Source organism: Dromiciops gliroides, chromosome 2, assembly GCF_019393635.1.
Source record: "Dromiciops gliroides isolate mDroGli1 chromosome 2, mDroGli1.pri, whole genome shotgun sequence".
Classification (NCBI taxonomy): domain Eukaryota; kingdom Metazoa; phylum Chordata; class Mammalia; order Microbiotheria; family Microbiotheriidae; genus Dromiciops; species Dromiciops gliroides.
The window spans coordinates 658,752,655-658,769,556 of NC_057862.1; the positions used below are offsets into that span (position 1 = coordinate 658,752,655).

Sequence of the window (16,902 nt, forward strand, 5' to 3'; positions counted from 1 at the left end):
CAGAGCCACAGAAGCCCATTCAGAAGAAAAGTTGCAGATTGCTCTCCCTGTGCTTCCCTTGGCTTGACCCATTCCCGAGCATCTGCGATCCCACCTCACTGGCCTGTCCGTGGCCTTTTTCACCTCAGCTTTGATGCGGCACTAGATCCTCATTAGGAAGAACACAATTACTGCACACCCACCTTTACCTTTTTGTTGGAGCCCTTTCCTAGCAGGCCCCTCTGCTGCACCTTTGGGCTTCTTTCTTTACTATTTGGCTGTTCTGCAGCACAGTCACTATAGTCTGGATACTTACAGACCTCTGCCCCCAAACAATTGTGAGTTCTTGTCTGGAGTGGCTGACTCTCCATAGCTGTTAGATTCCTACATCTCGTGGGCCAAGATGATTTTATTCTGGCTCATTATGGGTGCCCTAAAGGGCATTACTTTCTATATTGTAACTGATTGCCTCATCTTAGGAAAAACTGGTGATCTGCAGAATAGCCTTAGTCGGATGGAATTCTTGGACCAGATCACCTCCCAGTCATTTTACTTTGAAATTCTATCCAATAAATAGCAACAGAAGCCAAGTGCCTTCGGTAATGGGGTCTCTCCATTTCCTAAAGAGAGGCAGAGGAGCATGGAGAGAGCGGAGCAGTGTTGCTGTCAAGCTAGTGGCTCACTGGTATCCCAGGCACTACCCTGTTCCTAAGCCCAGCTGGGTGGGATTTAATATATGTGTTGGTTTGTTAGCAATGAGTAAGCATGACTTTAAAGCAGTATTTTTGTTGGAGTGTTTCTGGAGCTGCTAACTCACAGTAAGACTTAAGTACTTGTGGTATTTCTTTTCTGGTCTACATTGGCTTCAGTCACAGGAGGGCATGCTGCCCACACGCCTGTCCTGGAATTTGACATAATATGGTTGGACCCGTCCTCACCCTTGTTCCTGCCCCAATTGTGGGTCAGTGGAGTGGGAGAGAATAAGAAACCCAGTTTGTAAAGAAAGTCCAAACCTTCTTTGTTCTTACCTGCTGATGATTTCAGAAATACGTGGGCCTTCAACTGAGTGTCCTAACCAAGGTAATCTGGGCCACAGATCCTCAAGGCCCAGGGCAAGCCCCAGCTCTGTAGCCATCTAACCAACCCCTGCTTTCACAGGAGGACCCTGAGGCCCAGGGAGAGGGAGGGTCTTAAGTAAGGTTATAATTGTTCAAGTGACTTTACTGCTGAACATTGCCTAGGAAATGGGAAGATCTGAATTGGAGAACCCTACCTCTGGTACTTTCTAGCTGTGTGACACCCTGGACAATCCTCTCTCTTTTATCTGTAAAGTGGAGGCAATGGTACCTACCTCACAAGGTTGTTGTGAGGATCAGATGAGATAACCCGGTCATCGGACCTGGACCATCCTGAAAGGCTGTGTTTGGAGAGGAGCTAAGGAAACATGGGCACCTGAGGCAAAGGTTTGGGGGATGTGTGAATTAAAAGAATTCATTTGTGTACTACAGACCAAGCAAGTGAAGAAACAGGCTCTGAGGGGAGGAGAAGGATGCCAGGATGAGCTTTCTGAGAGTGTGAGCCTCAGGTAGAGCGTCATCCCTTTAGAAATCAAACGGGTGAACCAGTAGAGTCTAGCACAGTACTGACCCTGTCCAACAGACTTGGCAGGCCTCCCTAACAGGTGTCTGATGAGTGGATAGAAACCTGGGCTGCTAGTGTCAAACCACGAGGGCCATGCCATGGTCATCCATTGGGGTGCAAGGGGATGGAGATTTAAAACCCAGATGATCCCCATTAATTTGACATTGCCAGGTCTGATGAAACCTGTATTTAGGAGCAGAAACCTGTGATAGATACCTTCTGTGAGCATGTAACTCTTTCTGCCCATAATCATGCCTAATAACTTCAAAAGGCATGGGGCTGTTTAAAACAAACCCCCCTCACCATTAAAAACCCAACTGCCTAATCTCAAGAGTGACAGAAAGGTTCCAACTCTTGAGTTTGGGAAATTATTAGAAACGGAACAAAAAAATAATCTGTGGTGTGGGAGAAAGAGCTGGATGAAAAAGCAGGAAGTAGGAGTGAGGAAAGCTCACCCTGTATAGTGCCTCGACTAATATGAATAATTACGTGGATTTGTTAAAGGAATGAAATCCTCCATACCCTGGCAAGTGGAAACAGCTCAGTAGGAGCTCATACATAAGTGATGCATGCACTCGGGGAGGCACAGTTTTCTAAAACTGACCCTTGACCCCTCAGCGAACTGAGGAGGGATTTTAAATCGTCTTTGACAGTGTCAACGCATGGGCAGTTTTTTCCTGCTGGCTGTCTCAGCTGAAAATGTTGCTTAAGACTTTGGGGACAAATTGCGAAGCCCACCTGGAAAGCTGGGATAAGCCATCGAGAACTAGGATGCTGACCATCTCCTGCTGACCAAGAAATCACAACCAAGCTATGAACTAGCTGAGACAAATGACTCCTTAAGCTCCAATGGTCAAATATCACTGTATGCTCTGTGTGCTGCTGCTACTTCTGCCCTTAGAGGAGAAGGGAGAAAAATGCCATGTTCAATTAAGCCTGTTTTCATAAATAAAAATTTTACCAACCCAATATTTGATGTGGGGAGACTTGGCTGCTGGTTGCTATGAGAACCTTAACTCTTGCATTTCCCATTTCTTGAGTCTTACTCTAAGATTGTGTACGTCGAGTTTGCATTTGATTCCCATGATTTGAAGGAGTTGGAGGTGTGTCCTGTTGGGAATTGCCCTTTTGCTATAGACAGCATCGCTTGGAAGAAGGACTTGGGTGTGCCAGCCTTTTCAAGTTGTGTCTCTTAGTCTTGTTGCTCACTCTTTGAGTGACATAGCTAGTCTAAAATGCTGCTCTTACAGGATTCCGGTTGGCCGTAAATTTTTGCTTTTCATTTTTAAGTTGAACCATATGCATAATTCTCAAAAGATTTTCCCTTTCAAAATTGGGAATCATGGAAATTCAGCTTCCTTGGGTTTCTTCTCTATCCTCTTTGCTGCACACCCTCACTCCATCCAAGGAGAAGTTCCCAAGGCAAAGATCTATTGTGGGTTATTCCTCCCACATACTGGAGTATTAGTGAGGCTTAATGATTTCTCCTCGGATTTCATACCTAGGCTTTTGTAGATTCACCATTATCTGAGTAGAGACCAAACATATTTTTATCCTAAAAATGGAATTTTCATAAAAATGAATTTACCGTATACACTGACTCCCCAGACAACTTTGATGGTTGGTCATCTCTTCTGGTCCAATTGTATAGACAGCTTTCAAGATTTCCTTTTTGGCATGTTGCCGTCTCTAAAACTTTACCATATGAGTATAGAGCAGGGGAGAAGAGGAATCTCATACCTCTTTTACTTCTTGGACTTTGAAAGCAAATTCCTTTCTCTTCCCCCCCCCCCCCACACACAAAAAATAGAATGGGAAGCATCCATAGTCAGACTCATTATCACAGCTAAAGAGACTTGGCCCTTGTCTTAGAGGGAGAGGCTCCAGAATTTGGCTGCTGATGTAATTGCCAGGCTTCCTATGATGGCAGAAGGGCTGTAGAACCCCCACCCCTGGTCCCCAAATAGCCTTCAGAACCTTTTGAGAGGTCTCCATAGTACGGCACCAAATCGCTGAATGGCGTTTCACTGATGGCAGGACTGAAACAAAGCTTGCTATTGAGAAGAAATGGGGAGAGGGGACTAGAAGAAACCCTGGAGTAATCCTACATCATCCAAGAAAATGACCAGTTTGGTTTTTCACCCGCACCTGGAGCTGGTAAATGAATATAAAGTTGGTGTTTCATCAGCCAACCAGCCCAGATGATAGTGGAGGCACGCCCTGGAAGTAGGACGAGCCTCATTAACCTCATCTCTTCCCTCCTCCTATCTCTCTCCCCAGGTCTGATGCTGTTTTTCCCACTTTTCCATAAGCAGAACAAGAACCAAATCAAATGTCTTAAAACGTGTGTACAGAGACCACATGCAGCGGACAGACACGTCACGGTGACAGGTTACGAGAGCAGGAACCACACCAGCTGAATGGCAACCAACAGTTTATAAAACAAACCTTACTTGTGAATGTAAAAGGTTCATACGCCTTTGACTTCCTGTTGACTTCCTTCTGACCCAGAAAGCATGGAGAATGTGAAGGGTATGCAAAGTGGTTGTTGGTTAATGTTGCTCCCCCACTTCCTACATCCCCACCTCAACCCATTGATACCTTTGGCCCCGTGGTTCCCCCCCTTCCCCAGCAAACTGTATTAACTAGCTGGCCACAACCTCCACAGTGGGGAAATGGGGGGAAATATATGGCATGATGGACAGTTATATATTATAATTAAAAATATATATATTATTGAATAAAAGTTTTAAAAGAAATGTATGAAGAGTTTTCAGTATGGAAGGAGCTGTAAGCCGAGATCCCAGAGGGGCAGGTGAGAATTCCGGAAATGGTTGTGTTGAAATGGTGGCTCTGGCTGATGAGGCCGTGGCATGTTCTTGGCCAGGGTGGAACAAGGACAGACCTAGGCAAAGAAGGTGACGGAGCAGTTTTGTATAGAGTGCAGAAAGGTGCCAGATGTTAGAGGTGTTGGGGGAGCTCACACCTGGGATCGGGCTAACCGAGGAGAATGGGGAGCAGGAGCGTTCAGTGAAACACTTGGTTCCCTAAACTTCCCCGTGTTACCTTCACAGGCCTTGATGAATAAGAGCAGCCTGTCTCATCACAGGGGAGAATCTTTTCTTTCCTTAGCAGGTTGTCTCACTGGCTATTATTTTAGCCAGTGAATAAAGCTTGCTTTGCTCTTTAACAGTGAACTCAGGAAGATTATTTAGCTTTTCCCTTCTCTTCCCATCTTCCTTTCCCCTCCATTCCACTCCTTCCAACTTCCCTATTCCTTCCCCTCCTCACCCCTAATACTTCTGAGACAGAGTTTTGCCATAAGGGTTAGAAGCTTTAGAGAGAATGAGTTTTTCATTCTGAGTGGGTGGGTGGGTGCGAGTCTCAGATCTGTGGGGCTGCCTACCTCTGACCACAGTCTGAAGCTTGAAGACCTCAGTGAATTAGGATTATAAAACGAATTATCAGAAAGACTAAGTGACTGTCCCACTTGGGGAAGGGGGTCAAAATTGGGAAACTGTCTATTTTTAAATAGGCTTTTTTTTTTCCTTGAGTAAAACTATAGTCAAGGAATTTACAGAAAGGCCTCTCTCCTGCCCCTCACCCTCCCAAGACAGGACCAATAGAGAAGAAAGTATATGAAAGTATGAACTGATCTTAGGTTTTTCTGAATTCTGTCTTTCCTTCTAGCTGTAAGGAGCAGTAGGAAAAGGGGGAAAAAAAGTCCTGGGCATTTAATTGGAACAGATCAGTTATGATGTAACCTAGGTCTCCATTCCTAGTCAGTCCCCGTGGCATTATTCTTCCTTTTTTTCAAAAAGTGCTTATCTTGAAATGACATAACTGTAAACAGGTGGGTATGCCCCCCCCCTTTATTCTGAAGGAGTAGGAGGTGGGGAGTTCTCTGCCAAGAGGGATAGGTTCGTATCTTATCTGTGACTTCTCAGAAGTATTGGAGCTTGAGGCTCCATTTTCAGCCAATGAGCTCAAACCTGGGGTATTAAAGTAAATATAAAAAGTAGATACTTAAAACTCATTTTAAGACCCAGTAAGATTCTGTACAACTGAATTTTGCATTTGCCAGCTCCCTCTCTTGCTTCGTTTTCTTCTCATATCCCCTATATTCAAGCTCCCTGTTGTAAGTCTACCTCTGATTCAAGGTTCTGCTCACTATTTTTTTTTCCATTTCCTGACTTTGAAAATGCATTATAATACCTCTTTATAACAAGTACCTCCCTGTACCGTCACATTTCATACCTTCAAAACCTTACAGATGTGGTTCTTTGTATGTGCGTGTATATATAAAACATGTATTTATTATCCGTATGTTGGCCTGTGTGTGGATATATGTATCGATCCAAAGAATCCTGTTATAGATGGTGTGTGCAGCTTATGGGTTGTCTTTTTTTTTTTTTTCATTTTAAGGCATCATGTGGATCTTTAACACAGACTCTATCCTTTTAATTCAGGTCAGGAATCCTTCACAGTTTGTGCACCTGTCAAATGAAGGGGTTGGTCTAGATCAGGGGTTCTAAGACCCCTTGGTTCACAGATAGATTTTAGTAGGTCCATGAACTTTGATTGGGGGGGGGGGGCATCTTTACTTTCACTCCCCTCCAGCTGACATTTAGTGTTTCATTTAGTTTTTTATAAACATTATTCTGAGAAAGGGTCCACTGGTTCTAACATCCTGTGGCCCTGGGATCCCTTTTCAGTTAGGACCATCTTTGCCATTTTAAATCAACTTTTCAGCATTTATCAAGCACCTACTATGTGCCAGATAGTGTGCTAAGCCCAGGAGACACAAAGAATGGCCAAAAAAAAAAAATCTATTCCCTGCTTTCAGCTCCCAGTTGAGTGAGGGAAGATAACAGACTGCTGTGTACAAATAAGATATACACAGGATAAACTGGAGATAATCCACAGGGGGAGGCACTGGCCTTAAGGTGGCTTGGGAAAAACCTGTTGCAGAAGATAGGGCTTTATCCAAGAATTGAGGGAAACCAGAAGACAGATCAGGAGAGGAAAGGGTTCTAGTCATGGGGGACACCAGTGCCCAGCGTGCCGCATAGGCCAGTGTCTTTAGATCCCAGTGTGAGAAGGGGAATGAGGTGTGAGAAGATTGGGAAGGAAGGGCCATGGTTCAAAGCCAAACCCAGTAGTTCCTATTTGGTTCTGGAGGTCGTAGGGGCCCTCTGGGGTTTTACTGAACTTTAACTCTCAGGTTCCATCTCCTGGAAGGCTCTGCATGAAGTGTGTCTCATGACCACATTTATGCATAGGCAACTACCAAATGGGGAGGTTGCAGGTGGTTGGAACAAGTATCGGAGGGAGCAGTTGCCATTCTGGGCCTTTTGGCTTGAGAATAAGACGCTTTGGTAGATTTTTTTCAGGTAGCCGATAACTCAGTAGGTTCCTTCAGGTACTGCTGCCCATCACAAGCTCTCCAGGGCCGAGCTCAAACAGCCACAAGCAAAAACGCAGAACACAAGAGGCACCTCTTCCTCCTCCTCTTAAAGAAAGGTGCATGTGGGGGCAGCTAGGTGGTGCAGTGGATAAAGCACCAGCCCTGGATTCAGGAGGACCTGAGTTCAAATCCGACCTCAGACACTTGATACTTACTAGCTGTGTGACCTTGGGCAAGTCACTTAACCCCCATTGCCCCGCAAAAAAAAAAAAAAAAAAAAGAAAGAAAAAAGAAAGGTGCATGCTCATGATGGAGAAAGGAATGCCACCATTCCCCTCTGGTTTCAGTTCAGTAACCTACTTATCGATGGAGTTTGCAACTACTTTTAAATTCTTTAATCAATCCAATAAACATTTTATTAAGTCCCTGCTCTATACAGAGCTTTGTGCTGGGCCCAAGGGAAGACAAAGCTGAGAAACACTTAATCTTTGCAGTCATGGAACTCAGCACCTTGGGGCTCAAACACAGATAACTATGATACAGAAACACAAAAACAAAGTGTTCTCCGGAGGTGGGAGAAGGTCATTACCCACTGGGATAATCCAAGGAAGCTTTTGGGAGGATGTTGACATTTGAATGGGGCTTTAAAAGTCCGATAAGAGGGCAGCTGGGTAGTGCAGTGGATAGAGCACTGGCCCTGGAGTCAGGAGGACCTGAGTTCAAATCTGACTTGAGACACTTGACACTTACTAGCTGTGTCACCCTGGGCAAGTCACTTAACCCCAATTGCCTCACCCCCCCAAAAAAAAAAGTTCGATAAGAGGGGGCACAGTGGAAAGAGCAGTGGCCCTGGGATTCAGGAGGACCTCAGACACTTGACACTTACTAGCTGTGTGACCCTGAGCAAGTCACCCCAATTGCCCCGCGCAAAAAAAAAAGTTAGATACTTGCTAGCTGTGCGATCCTAGGCAAGTCACTTAACCCCAATTGCCTCACCCACCAAATTTTTTTTTTTAAAGTGGGAGTAGGGGCAGCTAGGTGGCACAGTGCACCAGCCCTGGATTCAGGAGGACCTGAGTTCAAATCCAGCCTCATACACTTGACACTTACTAGCTCTGTGACCCTGGGCAAGTCACTTAACCCTCATTGCCCCAAGCAAAAAGAAAGTTTGATAGAATTCAAGAGATGAAAAGGGAGAAAGGTGAATAAAAAAGCACAGACTTAGGGGCAGCTAGATGGCGCAGTGGATAGAGCACCAGCCTTGGAGTCAGGAGTACCTGAGTTCAAATCCGACCTCAGATACTTAACACTTACTAGCTGTGTGACCCTGGGCAAGTCACTTAACCCCAATTACCTCACTTAAAAAAAAAAAAAGCACAGACTTGGGATATTTGCCACCAGTATCTAAGGGGTCGGTGAGGATGAATAAGGTGATAACTCAGCCAACCATGAGAAGTTCTTGGGTGAGCGGTGGTTTATAGAGTATTACCACAGCAATAATAGCAAAACTTAAAAGCTTTAAGATTTGCAAAGCTCTTGGTATATGCTATCTCTTTTGTCCTCACAACAATTCAGGGAATTAGATGCTATTTGCATCATTTCCATTTTACAGATGAAGAGACTGAAAATAGATTAAGCAATTTCCCTAGAGTCATGCAGCTAGTGATTGTCCAAAGGGAGGGGAGGGGGTAATCAAAGCCTGGTCTTATTAACTCCCAAGTCTAGCACTCTGTTGGCTACAATGATAACTAGCATTAAAAAGAACTCGAAGGTTTGCAAAGCACTTTACAAATATTCCATCTAATCCTCCTAACAACCCTGGGAGATAGATGCCATTGTTATCCCCATTCTACATAGGGGGAACTGAGGCAGGCAGGTTAAATGACCTACCCAGGGTCACACAGCCAGTCAGTGTCTGGGTGTTTGAAACTCAGGTTTCCTGAGTGCTCTAGCTGCTGGTGTGAGATGTGTTGGAATATTTAAATGCAGCATCAATTTCAGAATGCAGGGTTTAAAAGCACCTCTTCCTAGATCCTTAGCCACCCAGAATTCCCTGCTGATACAGGACCAGCATCAGTGATGGACCACAATCATTTAACACCACTAATTAAATGACCCAGGTATCATCCAGCTCCGACTTCATTCCCTTGAAACTTTTCCATTAGGGACAGCCCATGTGAGGAAGGAGTCAGTCCCTACCTTTGCCATCACTCTACTTCTCAGTATTCCCCTATAACAATAGCTCACATTTATACAGAGCTTTAAGATTTCCAAAACTCGTTGAATCTGTTATCTCACTGGATTCTCACAAAAACCCCGGGAGGTAAGTGCTAACACTATCTCTATTTTACAGATAAAGAAACTGAGGAGGGCAAAGATTTAAATGAGTTTTATCCAGAGTCACACTAGTGTCAGAAGCAGGATTTGAAATTGGGTCTTCCTGCCTCCAGGTTCAACATCATCTGCTACAACCACTGAGCTATCTCTCATTCTACAAAGAGGAGGGTAAAATGTGCACCTGATGGTGTTTGGAGGAAAAACAAAACAAAACAAAACAATCCTTTGGGATTCTTTAAATAAAATGTGCTCTGGGGGTCAACTAGGTGGTGCAGTGGATAAAGTACCAGCCCTGGATTCAGGAGGACCTGAGTTCAAATCCAGCCTCAGACACTTGACACTAGCTGTATGACCCTGGGCAAGTCACTTGACCCTCATTGCTCCGCACCCCCCCCCAAAATGTGCTCTGAAGGAATTTTTTTTATAAGATCAGTGGAAGATGAAATTCTATCAGCAAGACTCAGTTCCTATAGAAAATAAGTTGTGGGAGTAGGTGGATTGGCTTGAGTAAAGCAATCCTCTTTGGATTCATTGTTGATGAAAAATGGAACTCAAAGTGCTATAGGATTTTCTGCATTTTTCTGTGAAATTGAAGGCAAATTGTAACTTAGGGTCCCTTTGATGGCAGTGGTAATGAGAATCTCTGCTTCTCCTGCTCTTCCCACTGCTACCCAAGTGAGGTAAGCAGGGCAAATGTTACTCTCCCATTTCACAGATGAGGAAACCAAAGTTCAGAACAAGGAAGTGGATGCCTCCATTTCCAGAGCTAAAGAGTGACTGAGGCAGGATGTGAACCTGCTGCATCTTCCACGATGCCAAGTTGTATTTAGTTCCATGATTTCAGTTAGAATCAGTGAACACCAGGCACCTAATATGGACTGGGCAAGACCCTGGAGAGGACACAGAAATGAATGACTGACCTTTGCTCTGAAGGAGTTTATGCTCTATTGGGGAGGGGTCAGGGAAGAAGACACCAATCAATGTGCATAAAAAACACAGAACATGCTCAATTGTGTGGAAGTACAGCTTAAGGTATGAGGAAGGAAAGCAATGCTGAAAGTATGGAGACCACTAGGTGGCACCGCAGTGCACAGAATTCTGGACCTGAAATCAAGAAGACCTGTGTTTAAAGCCCCTCCTCAGGCATTTGCTGGTTGTGTGACCCTGGGCAAGTCACTTAACCTCTGCCTGCCTCAGTTTCCTTATCTGTAAAATGGGATAATAATAGCACCTATATATCTACCTACCTACCTGGGTAGTTGTGTAGGTCAAATGAAATATTTGTAAAAAGCAATTAGCATAGGGGGCAGCTAGGTGGCACAGTGGATAGAGCACTGGCCCTGGATTCAGGAGGACCTGAGTTCAAATCCAGCCTCAGACACTTGACACTTACTAGCTGTGTGAATCTGGGCAAGTCACTTAACCCCCATTGCCCCGGGGGGAAAAAAAGCAATTAGCATGGTACCTGGCACGCAGTAGGTGCTTTATAAATGCTAGTAACGTCACCATCAGTAGCATCACTACCATCATCATTAGAGAGCAGTTCATGGAGTTCAGAGAAAGGTAGGCCCCCAGGCCCCCATTCTACAGAGTAAGTCACTTTTCTGGAATGGAGGAACACTCCCAAAACACAAAGTGAATTCCAGTGAGAAGGGGGAAAGCGGAGTTGTCCAAATCCGAAACTCTCCAACCATTAATGTTTGTTAAAGGAATGAACAAGTTTGTATTTTTTAAAAAGATGTGCAGGAGAGAGGAGGCAGGGGAGGTGGTTTTGTAAGAATTGTGTTATATTTTATCATGAGTCCTAAAACACAGAGGGAGCCAAGACTGCTCAAAGAAAACCAAGGACAGTAAAAATGGTTTCCTTTTTTTCCTTTTTCTTTCTTTCTTTCTTTCTTTCTTCCTTTCTTTCTTTCTTTCTTTCTTTCTTTCTTTCTTTCTTTCTTTTAGCTATATCAGGGAAAAAGGAGGAGTAAAGATGAAACTGGACCATTGCTTGGCAGTGAGCAGGATGATGAGAGATGACTGGGACAAGACAGAGCCACTCAATTTGCATTTTGTTCCTATTTTCCCTTCCAAAGAGAATGGTCTTTGGCCCAGAAAGAATGAACCAAAAATTGTTAATAAGGGGTTGATAGACAAGCCACTATGATAACTAGGTCAATAAAACTGGTTTTATATGCAATCCTGTGCATTTTGTTTTATGCATTGAAAAACATTCTGAGAAGAGTCCTATCCATAGACTTCATCAGACTGTCACCAAAGAGATTCATGAGAGAAAAGGTTTAAGATGTTCATTTCAGTCATTTTCATTCATCTCCAACTCTTCATGACCTCATTTGGGGTTTTAAGAAAATCTGGACTGGTTTGCCATTTCCTTCTCCAGCTCATTGTGAGAAAATGGGTATAACAGTCAATCATACTCCTCCTGCCCTGTTTATAGGACAAAGGTCTCAGATCCCCTCCTCCCCCTCAGGTTAACAAAATCATATGGTTCAAGGAGCCTTGGTCTCAATAAGGTCTGCTCTGGAGTTGTGTCCATATAAGGAAGAATAAGGTCCACTCCTGAGTTATACCCATATAAGGAAGAGGGGTTGGAATACTGCATTCCAATTAGCTGGTTTTTGCTGTCGATTGTAACCCTTGAGTAATCGGACCAATGATGAAAAAGGGGAGGGTCCATTCGTGTTAGAGACTAGGGTATAAAATAGGGCCTTTAAGCCCCCTTTCTTTGCACCCACTAGCTGCACACTAAGGTGCCTCCTCATGAGAAGGAAAAAGAGCCTTTGTCACCTTGCTGCTGAGTTCCTGAGAATTATTGAGAAGAGGATTGTTTTTCCCCTCACACTCATTTTACAGATAAGGAAACTGAGGCAAACAGGGTTAAGTGACTTGCTCAAGGCCACACAGCTAGTAAATGTCTGAGGTCAGATTTGAACTCATATTTTTCTGGCGCCAGGCCAGGCACTCTATTCACTGTGTCCCCTAGCTGTGATCACAAAGATGTCACATGCCTTCTTCAAGGACAGATTATGCCAGACTAGCCACCTTTCCTTTTTTGACCCCTTTCAAATCCTCTTTTTTTTTTTTAAGGGTACAAGACGGGTAGGTAGATCAAGGGAATGTGGTAGATACAGTTTACCCAGATTTGATTGAAGCCTTAGAGAAAGTTTATCTTGCTCTATTCATGGGAAAGATATACTTGTCAAAAATATAATTGGGAACCGGTTAATGACAGCCAGTTGATGGGAAAGGATGTGATTACCATCTTCCAGGTTATGAAGGGCTATCCCATTGAAGAGATTACACTTGTTCTACTTGGTCCCAAAGGGCAGAACTGGGTGGGGAGAAGTAGCAAACAGATTGAGATTTGATGTAAAAAAATTAAAAACCCTGCATAACAGTTAGAGCTTTCCTCAAATGGAATCTGCCACCTTCCCAGGATGTGGGCTCTCCCGTTGTCGAAGGTCTTCAAAGACTAGACAAGTACTCAGTATATTGGACAAGGTCTGGATCAAGTGGTCTCTGAGCCCTCTGTGACTTTCTGTGCTACCTGAATGGCCTTATGCAAATCATTTCACCTCAATTAAGAACTCCTTTAGAAAAAGGATGATTTGAGGGAGTGAGAAGCAAGGAAATGAAAAGCAATGCATCAATACCAGGTTGTAGTTTGTGTAGGGGGAGGGAGTATCAGGTAAAGCTTCCAGCAAAAGTTGTTACTTGCATGGGGTTTCAAGAGACAAGGGGTGGGGGGCGCAGCTAGGTGGCACAGCGGATAAAGCACCGGCCTTGGATTCAGGAGTTTAAATCCGGCCTCAGACACTTGGCACTTACTAGCTGTATGACCCTGGGAAAATCACTTAACCCCCGTTGCCCCATCAAAAAAACAAACAAAAAGGACAAGGGGGTTTCCTTGAGGTGGAAGTCAGGAAGGGGTACATTTCGGGCAAAGGGGACAGCCAGTTCAAAGTCCCAGAGAAAGGAAATGGAATGTCCATTGGGAGGAACAGCAACGGTTTGGCTGGATCCCAGAGTGTGGGAAGGGAGTAATTTCCATCAAGTCTAAAAAGATAGTTTGGGGTCAAGTTGTATAAGTCTTTTTTTTTTTTTTTAGTGAGGCAATTGGGGTTAAGCGACTTGCCCAGGGTCACACAGCTAGTAAGTGTTAAGTGTCTGAGGCCAGATTTGAACTCAGGTACTCCTGACTCCAGGGCCGGTGCTCTATCCCTATAAGTCTTTAAAAACTAAGCAGAGAGTTTATATCTTATCCTAGAGGCAACAGGAAGACACTGGAACTGACTGGGTCACATGGTCAGATCTAAACTTAGGGGAAATTATTTTAGCAGCAGTTAGGAGGTTGTTGTAGTAATCTAGGCAAAAGCAGATGAGGGCCTAAATTTGGATGGTAGCTGTGAGAGCAGAAAGAAGCAGTCAGATGGGAGACATGTTGTGAAAGTAGAAAATGGCAAGATTTGGCCACTCAGACAGCAAGAGTGAGGAAGAGGAAGAGTTGAGGATAATTCTGAAGTTACAGACCTGGGAGATTAGAAGGATGTAGGATTTCAACAGAAATAGGAAAGTATGGAAGTGGGGGATGGAGGGAACAGATGAGCTCAGATCTGAGTTTAAGATATTTTAGGTGGGGCAGCTAGGTGACTGGCCCTGGATTCAGAAGGACCTGAGTTCAAATTCGACCTCAGACACTTGACACTTCCTAGCTGTGTTACCCTGGGCAAGTCACTTAACCCTCACTGCCCCGCAAAAAAAACAAAAACAAAAACAAAAACCAAAGATATTTTAGGGACATCCAGTTCGAAATGTCCAATAGGCAATGGATGATAGGAGACAGAAGTTCAGGTGGGGCTGGGGGTGTGTGTGTGTGTGTGTGTATGTGTGTGTATGTATATATATATATTCATACACACACATGTATGTGTTCTGGAGAGAGATGATAGTTAAACCACATGAGAGTTGATGAGGTTACCACGGGAGCTGAGGTCTTCATGTTCTTATGTCATAATCATGCTGGTGACATCACAAAGAACAAATCTTAAAAGATAACTGAAGAGGAAATGGCCACTGTTTGTTGATGGAAAGAGTGACTCTCTGAGTCAAGAGTTTCACTGTTGCATTTTCTTAGGATGTCACAGAAACTGCTTAGTGAAAAGATGTTTGGTTTCAGTCCATTCAAGCCATAATTTCATTTCGATTGTCGTATTCATCAGTCTCAGTTTTTCCATCTGAAAAATGCTTCGTTCTTGAACGGCAGACACTGTGTTAGGTTTTCAGAATGGTTAACAGGTTGGGTTTGATAATGACATTGCCCCAAAGGTAAGATCCCAAGTAATTACTTCCTGCTTGTTGTGGGTGGTGGTGTTTTTCTTATCTGAATCTTATCATAGTAGAAAAAAATTTTTGTTTAGAAGCTTTGAATCATGTCGTATGAGAAAAATTTGGGAAAAAAAAGCTAGAGATGAATAAGCTGTAATAAAAGATTCCATTTCATATACAGTCTTCTTTTTCTATTCTTTGTATATTGATATGTTCATGTTTTTCGATATGTTAAGTTCATAATTTTAAAAATTAAAGAAAAAAAAGAGGGCAGAGTAGCCATGATCACTGCTTGTAAATATCTGAAGAGCTGTCATGTGGAAGAAGAACTGTTATACTGACTGACTCCAAAAGAGATAGCTGGGATTCATGAACAGAAGTTACAAAAAGCCAGATTTCACTCCATGTAAGGAAAAGTTTCCTAAAGGGCCTGGGAGCACAACAAGGAAAGTGGGATTTGAGGTGAGTCTTGAAGGAATTTAGGAGTCAGAGGTGAGGAGAGAGTGCATTCCAGACATAGGGAACAGCCAGTGTGAAGGGAGAGATCAGAGATGGAGTGATGAAACAAAAAGTGTTTCATAAAAAGTATAAGAAGATTGAAAAGATAGGAAATGACTAGCTTGTGAAGAGTTTTAAAGAGGATTTTATATTTGATCCTGAGGTAATAGGGAGCCACTGGTGTTGGGGGGGGGGGTGACATAGGCCTGAGCTCTACAAAGGTCACTTTAGTAGCTGAGTAGTGGATGAACTGGAGTGGGGAGAGATTGGAGGCAGAGTCCAGTTAGAAGGCCCATTGCAATAGTAGAGGTAAGAAGTATTGAGGGTGGTGGCTTAGTGAATGGAGAGAAGGGCTGACAATACATTTTAGATGTGTGGGGTGAGTTTGAGAGAGTTAAGCATGATACTAAGGTTGCAAGCATGGGTGACTGGGCAAGCTGGTACCCTTGACAGTAATGGGAAGATTGGAAAGAGGAAGTTTTGGGAGAAAAAAATGAATTCTGTTTTGGATGTGTTTAGTATGAGATGCCTACTGATAGAGTCAATTCAGAATGTCCAAAAGGCAGATGGTTAAGCTCAGGAGATTAGAGTTAGTTATAGAAATATGGAAACCATTGGCAGAGAGACACGACAGTTGAACACACAAGAGCTGATAGTTCAGCAGCTGAGGGAGAGTAGAGGTAAAAAAGAAGAGAGTCCAGGTGGAGCTGTGAAGAACAGTCATGCTTAGTGGGAGTGACCTTGATAAAGATCTCACAAAGGAAGGGGCAACTAGGTGGCACAGTGGATAGAGCACCAGCCCTGGATTCAGGAGGACCTGAGTTCAAGTCTGGCCTCAGGCACTTGACACTTATTGTGACCCTGGGCAAGTCACTTAACCCCCATTGCCCCACCAAAAAAAAAAAAAAAAGATCTCAGAAGGGAGACCCAGAAGGAGTGATCAGATAGGTAGAAGGAGTTGACAACATTCTGAAACTGGTTTGGAAATCTGAATGTGGATGGACCATTTGTGTGCCTAGGCACAAATATCACAGCTAGAAGGGAGGGAAGATGGACCTTAAGAGAGATCATCTAATTTAGACATTTATTTATTTATTTATTTATTTACTGGTGAGCTAGTAAGTGTCAAGTGCCTGAGGGCAGATTTGAATTCAGGTCCTCCTAACTCCAGAGCCAGTGCTCTATCCTGAGGCCAAATTTGAATTCAGGAAGATGAGTTATCCTGAATTCAGGCCCAGCACTCTATTGCATCACCTAGCTGCCCCCAAATGAGATATAGGACAGCTATTTATTTCCTCTATGAAATGAAATGCTTAATATGAAAGACTCACAAGAATATGATGACAAAAACAACACATGAAATAGTTACTTATAATTACTGTTCTCTCATCAAAACATAAAAAGCCATTTCTGGACTGTTTAATCATCCTTTTACATTTCACACGAGCTCTGGAAGATCCCTGTCTTCTGACTATAAGAACTTAAGGCTTTTCCTTCTATTTGAAGATCCTCTTCTCCAAAAAAAAGATGTAGCCACAGGACATTCTTCCTGCTGCCAGTCAGCTCTGACTGAGTGACTCATTTGCTCCAGAATTCTTCCCAGGTGGTATGATTTAAAGAGGAGCAGGCTCTTCCCTCGCCCGGCCTGTTCTCTGGTCCACAGATGACCCCAGACCAACTTGCTAATCAACCAGCTTTGTGTGTTGTGG

The 16,902-nt window shown here is 43.7% G+C and overlaps 1 protein-coding gene across 7 annotated transcripts in view; it reads left to right on the forward strand.

The window, feature by feature from the left end:
- CSNK2A2 (casein kinase 2 alpha 2) overlaps window positions 1-4,361 on the forward strand; it is a 38,662-nt gene extending 34,301 nt beyond the window's left edge. For 5 of the 7 annotated variants that reach the window (XM_043983236.1, XM_043983232.1, XM_043983239.1 and 2 more), the window contains one exon: window positions 3,901-4,361. The gene's annotated coding sequence lies outside the window, so the exon portion shown is untranslated. Of the gene's footprint in view, window positions 1-3; window positions 1,786-2,273; window positions 3,389-3,900 lie in introns of those variants that run through there. The other 2 variants (XM_043983235.1, XM_043983233.1) reach the window with 2 other exon arrangements.
- Window positions 4,362-16,902: the final 12,541 nt, after the last annotated feature.